Raw genomic sequence first — 8,133 nt, forward strand, 5'->3', positions numbered from 1 at the left:
AGTTTTAGAACCATTAAGAGGTAGACTTTTTTTGGTCAAACAATATTTATCCCTTAACGATTCAGAGACTGTCTTTTAATGAAATTATTAAGAGGTAAACAAACAACCATTCATTGGTGGAATTGAATAAAATAATCATTTCTCTCTTACCATCAAGTTTTAGAGAATTTTATAGAGAAAAGTCTAAAAAAACTCAATGAACTTTAGTGTTTAGAATAATTAAATTCTTAGACAATTTTTTGGAACAAATATGTCATTGGACATTCCAAAACTTATTAAATAACTTCTTGGACATTTCAAAATTTGTTAGATACATCCTTATGACCTATATAACTGGTTAATATGGTAAAATAATGGAAAAAATCTAAAAAAGCCAATAGACTTTCATATTTTGAACGATTAAGTCTCTAAATATTTTTTTAAACCAAAAAAGTTCTCACATCTATAAAATGAAATAAATAAACCAAAAAAATACTTACATTTACAAAAAAAAATTACATTTAAAAAAGATTATTGATGAAATTTATTTTAATTAAAAATAAAATATTTGCTGTAAGTGATTTTTCAAATAAAAAAATATCTAAAATGGCTTACTGATGAAATTTTATTAGTCCCAAATATGATCAATCTTCAAATAATCATCAAATCAACCATGACAGACTTCATAATATGTTCAAGATCATGAAGAACAAGTAGAGAGAGAAAGTAAACTCTTCAAGAATGGTCAAACTGATAGTACGTATCTGAATATTACAATAAGGCTCATTCTCAAATTACAAGAAATTACCCTTTATATATGGTCAAACATAAAGACAAAGTCACAGTCAAACTGTCTAAGAAAAGTCAATCACGGTGACTTTTAATACAATTATAGACAAAATTAACTTTCAAGACGAATACAATTTTACATTGATATTCAGTCATAACATTCTCCCAATTTGTATTCAGACTTGAAAGAATTTGCACGCTTTGAGTCTCATTTGAACTTTGTAGTTTTAAGCATTCTATCTTCAGTAAACTGTTGTAAAATTGATCTTCACATTCAATATCTCTCAGACATTGTAGCATCGGAATAATCTTTTGTAATCATCTCTAGTCGCACTCCTTTTGAGTCTTTTGTCAATTTTGATGTTACTCCCCCTTGATCTTTACAACAAATTCCCCTTATAATGTTCGGAATTGGACATTTCATTCATTATTTCATACTCCACCTTATGATGAAATGAGAATCATTACATCATACACAAGAATGAATGAAATTTTCCGCGAAAGCCGTCAATTCATGAAATTGTAAGTAGATCTTTTCAAATCCATTTCTTTTATCTTTTCAGATTAAGGGAATGGGAAGATAACAACCAATTTCAACGTATGAAATTGTTTTCAATCTTATAAAAAATTGGTCTGTAAGTATAACTGAACGTCAAGCTAAGGCTGGACGTCTATATCAAAAATATCGGTGGGAGGCTCAATATTTGTATCAGCGACACCGACGTGAGGCTTAGTGTCTGTATAATCGACACCTGCGAGAGGTGGCTCGCCGATTACCATATTAGTTGAGGTAATAGGCTAGTAAGGCTCACCACCCACATCCATAAGTAAATAGTGAGGAAAGGGGATGTCATTGTTAGCTGTAGCTGAAAGGTTATTCATCCATGCAAGATCATCGAGATCGTCGATCTTGGGTGATAAGCCGTGAGTACATGGAGGAGACGAAGGACTTCGAAAAGAAGAGGTATCCAATTCATCACCAAGGGCGTGTAGAGACGCCGAGGTGGAGTGATGTGTGATCCCCAATTGTACAACAATGTCCTATTGAGAGGGAATTTAGGATCTAGGGGTGCATAACATATGTCTTAGGCTCAGTAGGACCAACTTCAACAACCTTGCATTGTTGAGAGTCAATGGTTGGAGATGTGTTTTTAGCCCTTTTAGGCTTCTTGGTCTTCTTAGAGGAATAGCCAAAAGTGGATAATCTAGAGTGCCTCCGCTTTATTTAAGAGAGGTGAGAGGCGAAGTGAGACTTCGAAGGCTCTTTCAGAGTCGTAGCCTCAGAAGCAGATATGAAGGGTGAGGGGAAAAAGCTATCTCCCAGCTGTCTCTTGACTGAGGAGGTGGCCTCTTTAGAGGCAGTAGCTGAAGAAGAGAGAGAAGGGGCCACCGACTTAGAGGAGTGCTGGGTGGCCGGTGCAACATGAGGATATGCCCCAGCTGCTGTGGTTACCGAGTACTCTCCCTAAACCGAATGGATAGAGGGGGAAAAAGACCATAGCTGGGAGAAAAGAAAGATCAGTAGGTGAAGATTCCTTCTTTAAAGTCCAAAAGCTGACTTGGGAAACTTTAAGGTCGTATGAATTGTCATCGGTTGGCATAAGTGACCCAATTTTATCAACAATCAACATGAAGGGAAAATGGATAAAAGGAATTGTACAACTCTTGGAAATACCCATCTTCTTTATGAGCTCCACAAAGAAGTAACCAACAAAGTCAATCTTTATCTGAAATATGAGTGCATGAGCAAGATGGGTGACTGAAGTAGGCAACTGATCTATGCCTCCAGTCTTGGAGCTCAATCATTGAATAACATGTGAGAAAAAGAAGTTCCAAATACCACCCATATTCTTTAGATAAAGAGTGCCTTAACTCTTGACAGTAGGGTCTTGTACAAGCCCATAACATAAGTCATATTATGAAGATCATCAACAGAAACAATCTCATCATAAGAGGAGTATGTAGGAAGATCCAACACTCGTCTTAAATCAACAGTAAATGACACATCCTTGGTGGAGAGAACAGAAGCATGCACTACTTTGGTAGTGCCATCATATACACAGATGGCCCAAAAAGGGTCTAAAAGAAACTTCCTCATCTTCGGAGATGAGGTTAAAGCTGTGTGGAGAGGGCACTTACGTAAGAATTTTGTAATGATGTAGAAATCGGGATACTTGCCGTTGTGGTCTAACAATGCCACATAGTTGCATGGTGAAAGGTAACACCAAAAATATTGAGAGGAACATATTTCACACTCTTTGAAGCCTTAGAGGGTGTTGAAACTTTAGAAGACACGGTTATCTTGAAAACACACAGTAGTTGGGAGGAGGGTTTGAGGATTGGTGAAAATTAATAAAGAAGGGTGAATATTGTTTATCCTCTCTCTCATTGATTTGATGATAATCCCTTATACCTTTCGAAGTATTAGTGTTTCTGTCTTTTTAGTTTCAACGATCATCACTGAGTCTGTTCAGTGATCGCTAAAACACGCATTGTAAATCCTACAGTGACAACGATACTTCAAGAAGACAAAACTCACACCAAAGAACCTTCAATGAATGTCGAAGACTGAAACTGAAGATTAGTGACTGGCGCGTTCGTGATCCGAAGCAGTATTCCATGATTACAATATGGTCAACATATGTGTGAAGACTGCACAAGCCTCAGTGAATGCTGAAGAGACCTCCAGCGTTATTCCAGCATTCAACGATCAAATGAAGCTTCCCATGCAAGATTGTTTTTGTCTTGTCCTTCCATACACAAAGAACAAACCCATACCCTTTTAAGAGTATAGTATTGCACGGAGCCGACTAGTCGACTCTAGTGCCCATCAACTCTACAAAATGATGTTTTCTCATGAATAGAAAAATGTACTATTCACTGTTGCAAAGAACAAGCTTTTCTCTTAAAGCTTGACGCGTGTTCCAACCCTTCTGATTTGCATTTAATGCAATGGGTATAAATAGCCAAGTGCTCTCTTCTTACAAGAGAGATCACACATCTATCTAAAGAACACATACGCTTATTTTCAAACAAGTTAGAATCTCTATCAAGAATTTTAAAGTTCTTACCCAAGAAGAACATCTTCCGTCTTTATCTTTTCGGCAAATCTTTTCTATTTGCTAAGTATATTTGTATGTAATCTTAGATTGTTTTAGATAAGTTATCTTTGCCTTTTCTATTTCCGCAAACAATTTGCAAAAAATATGTATTGATCTTTCTTTATCAAAATATATTTTTAAATACGAAAGTTTTATGTGTTTATATTCATCCTCCCTTCTACAAACTGTTTCTCTAATACTCTTGTAGACTCGACTGGGACCAACAAATATATAGGGTAAAAGAATGAATGGTAGCGAAAGAAGGGATTGTAAGGCTAAACTCTAGTTACCGAAAGGTGTCTAACCCAAAAAGTCAATTGTGTCAACCAAAATGACAAGTCTTGTCAAAAGATATTGGGGAATAGGAAAAATAGAGGGGTTGGGAGTTAGAAATCGATGAATGGGTAGATGAATTGATCAAATTTGGATCAAATGGTTTCGGTTTGTGGGATGAGGGGAGGGCCGAATGAGATGCGGTGTGATGAGGGAAACCGAAAAGGGGAGGGAGACTGACTTAAATCGATGTGGGGTGGGGAAGAGGGAAGACGGTTTGATAATTGTAAGTTAGAGAAAGAGATTTGGGCAGTGAGAAATAGGCGAGAGGTGAAGTCGAATAGAGAGGTAGGGGAAGGAGGCTGAGGGATGTACGGGGAAGAGAGGAAGGGCCGCGAAAAATTTTCGGGTTGAGGCTGACGGCTAGATGAGGTTAGAGATTAGGCGAAGAGAGAAATAGAGTGTCAAAAAGAGAGTTGGGGAGGGGTGGGTTCAGTCTATAGGGTGTTCGAGTTGGGGGGCTTCGGTGAGAAGGGTAGATTGAACAAAAGTTTTGTGAGGAAGAGGGAAACCGAACAAGGAGAGATTAGTCGGTGAGAGAGCGAGGTCGATGTGAGGGTAAAAGAGAATGAGATTGGTGAGAGGGTAGAAAGAGGTAAGTGAGCGAAGATATGAGAGGGTTGGTGAGGAGAGGTGGTTCAGTTAGAGGGAGATCGGTGTATGAGGGAGGATCAATGGGAGAAGAGAGATAAATGAGATGGGAAATCGAACAAGAGAGAAAACGATTTGTGGTTTGGCTTAGTGATTTTCAAATTAATGTGAATTTGGAGAGAGTCCGAATAGAGGGGATGGAGAGTGTGTGTTCGGTGAGAGAGTAGAGATGAGTGTGAAGAAAAATTAGTTAGTGGCGGCGGGTGAGTGGTGAGGAAGGTATTTGGGTTGAGGGGCCGAACAAGAAAGAGAGGGAATCGGTGAGCGAGGTGATATGGAGTGTATTCAGATGCATGTGTTTGATGAGTGAGTATGAGAGGAGAGAGGCTGATATGGGTGTTTCGTCTAGAGGTATTGGGGAAATAGGGGGAACCAATATGGAGGATTAATTTGGTTTAAGATATCAAGAGAGTGATAGACATATTTCGGCGAGAGTGGAAAGAGAGTTCGACTTGGTGTTTGTGTCGGTCGGTGAGAGGTGTATGTATTAGGCTGAATTGGGAGTTTCGCGAGAGTTTCGGGCCGAGCAGTCTAAATACAATTTTGAAAATAAATCATGTCAAAGCCAAATATTATTTCCCACTTAACCGATTATCTTTTTCATAAATGAACTTTTTGAAAATCATTATCTTACACCATTAAAAACCAAAGGTTTATAAAAATCATATTTTTCATTTTTGAAAATCAGTCAGTTCAAAAACGAGTTTTTTTTACCACCTAGGTTCTTTCTCTTTTGAGAAGGATATTTCCTCTGTTTAGACAGTTTTACAGAGCACCATTTACAATTTGTAAAACCACTCCTTTTTAAAATAGATCCGTTGTTTTAAAAAAATGAAGTTTAACAATATTTCACACAGTATCTTTTAGAAAGAGAATAGAAATACGATTTCAAAAATCAAACGAGTTTAAAACTCATCATTTTCAGACACCAACATTTGTAAAGAACAACCATGAAATCAATATTTGTAAAGAACAACGATGCTCACACAAAGCCAGACACAAACTATTTTGGAAATGGTAATGAGACAACATAAAATGTACAGAGGACACACAAGCTACTAAAATCAGCCAGTGAATACTCAAAATTTCAATTATCAACATTTAACATTCCCAACTCTTAAAAAATTAAACCTAGCTTCATCAAGAGGCTTGGTAAACAAGTCAGCGAGTTGATAATCTGTGGGAATAAAATGAAGTTCAACATCACCTTTCATCACATGATCTCTGATAAAGTGATATCGAATATCAATGTGTTTTGTACAAGAGAGAAGAATTGGATTGTTGGGATAGCAATGACACTTGAATTGTACAGAAAATAGGAGTTTATAAAAACAAATGATTGTCATTAGCTAACTGATTTTTATTCATAAGACTTGTGCACAAGAGCTACCTGCAACAATATATTCAACTTCAATTGTTGAAATGGACACAAAGTGTTGCTTCTTGCTAGTCCAACTGACTAACTTTTCACCCAACAACTGGCAGCTACCAGTTGTACTATTTTTATCAACTTTACAACCACGCACGAGGAGCCTGTTTAAGACCATACAAGGCCTTGTCTAACTTATAAACATACCCTGGATGTTTAGGATCATCAAAGCCTGGAGGTTGCTTCACATAGACTTCTTCAATGAGTTTTCCATTCAGGAAAGCACTTGTTACATCCATTTGGAAAACTCTGAAGTTCTTGTATGCAACATAGGCAAAGAAGATTCAGATAGCTTCCAACCTTGCTACTAGAGCAAATGTCTCATCATAATCAATGTCTTCCTCTTGCTTGTATCTTTGGGCAATGAGTCATGCCTTGTTTTGAGTCACCTTTCTGTTCTCATCCATTTTTTTTTTCTGAAGACCTACTTTGTGCCAATAAATGTTTTGTTGGCCGGTCGCTAAACCAGTCTCCAAACTTTGTTATGCTCGAAATGCAACAATTCTTCTTGCATGGCACTGATCCAGCTAGGATCATCAAGTGCTTCTTCAATCTTTTTAAGGTCGATGAGAGATAGAAATTTGACAAACAAACAAATGTTACCAACACCATGACGTGTTTGGACACCTGCTTGTTGATCACCAATAATTTGCTCTACTGGGTGATCTTTAGTCTACTTAGTGGCAGGATGCTCGTCGGTTTATTCAACCTTAGATTTCAACACAAAAATAGAACTCGGCGTAAGTATACACCTTGAACTATTGTCGTCTCGTAACAAGTAATAATGGTATAAGTACCAGATATCGTTCCCACAAAGATAGCTTGTAAAGTTCTTCAAAAGTTTAGTTTATAAAACCTAATTTCAGATGGCGAAACGAGGGATTTGATTTATCTAAAGTTGGGAGGTTTAATTAACAACTAGGAAAATATCAATCTTAAAAAGAAGCACAGRGTGCAACAGTTGATTAAGACATTAAACAAATGATTCAGCAAAAARGTGACATAGCATTCCTGTCACAATTATCTAAAATCAATAAATGATTTTATATAACTGTCACAATATCAACTATCGGGTCAGACGGCCCAAGACCACACACCGGTCAACGTGCTATCGGTACGATATCATTTATGTTAGACGTCGTGAATCCTAGCATAACACAGTGTTACCATCCTATACCGTAGGAGTATAACATTTGTCAGACACTAAAGCTATTTATAGCCTTCTCCTATTACCTCAGGTTTTGAAAGTCAATACAATTTTATACACAAAATTAGTTGTCAGTTAATTTTAATGTAATCATCAAATGAAATATTAAGCACCTGAAATAAATAGTAGACTATAATGCTAATAAGACACCTTTGTACTTTCACATCGGCTTTGGTCTTAATTTCCCGTTACACCCCAAGCTAAGGCGTTAGCCCATCATCGCTCGGTTTCTTCTCTTGAAGGATGTAAGGACTGAAAAATAAATACTGATACGGAAAAGTAAATTGCAGAAAGTAAGTTGCAGAAAAGTAAATTACAGAAAGTAAATTACAGAAAGTAAATTACAGGAAATGGAAATACTGGAATTTAAAGTACTGGAAATTAAATGACTGAAATATAAATGACTTAAAGTAAATTGCTGGAAATTAAATGACAGAAATGTAAATTGCAGTAAAGTAAAGACTGAAATGTAAAGGACTGAAATGTAAAAGACTGAAATATAAAGACTGAAATGTAATAATTAATAACTAAATATTATTAATTAATATTAAACTAAGACATGATGGATGACAAGTACTTGATTAGATAGAGAGATGACTAATGAAAACCTTGAAAATAGAGTTTGATTTTGAGGAAGCTTAGAA

This window comes from Cynara cardunculus, assembly GCF_001531365.2.
Source record: "Cynara cardunculus var. scolymus isolate 2C chromosome LG 4, CcrdV1, whole genome shotgun sequence".
Lineage (NCBI taxonomy): Eukaryota > Viridiplantae > Streptophyta > Magnoliopsida > Asterales > Asteraceae > Cynara > Cynara cardunculus.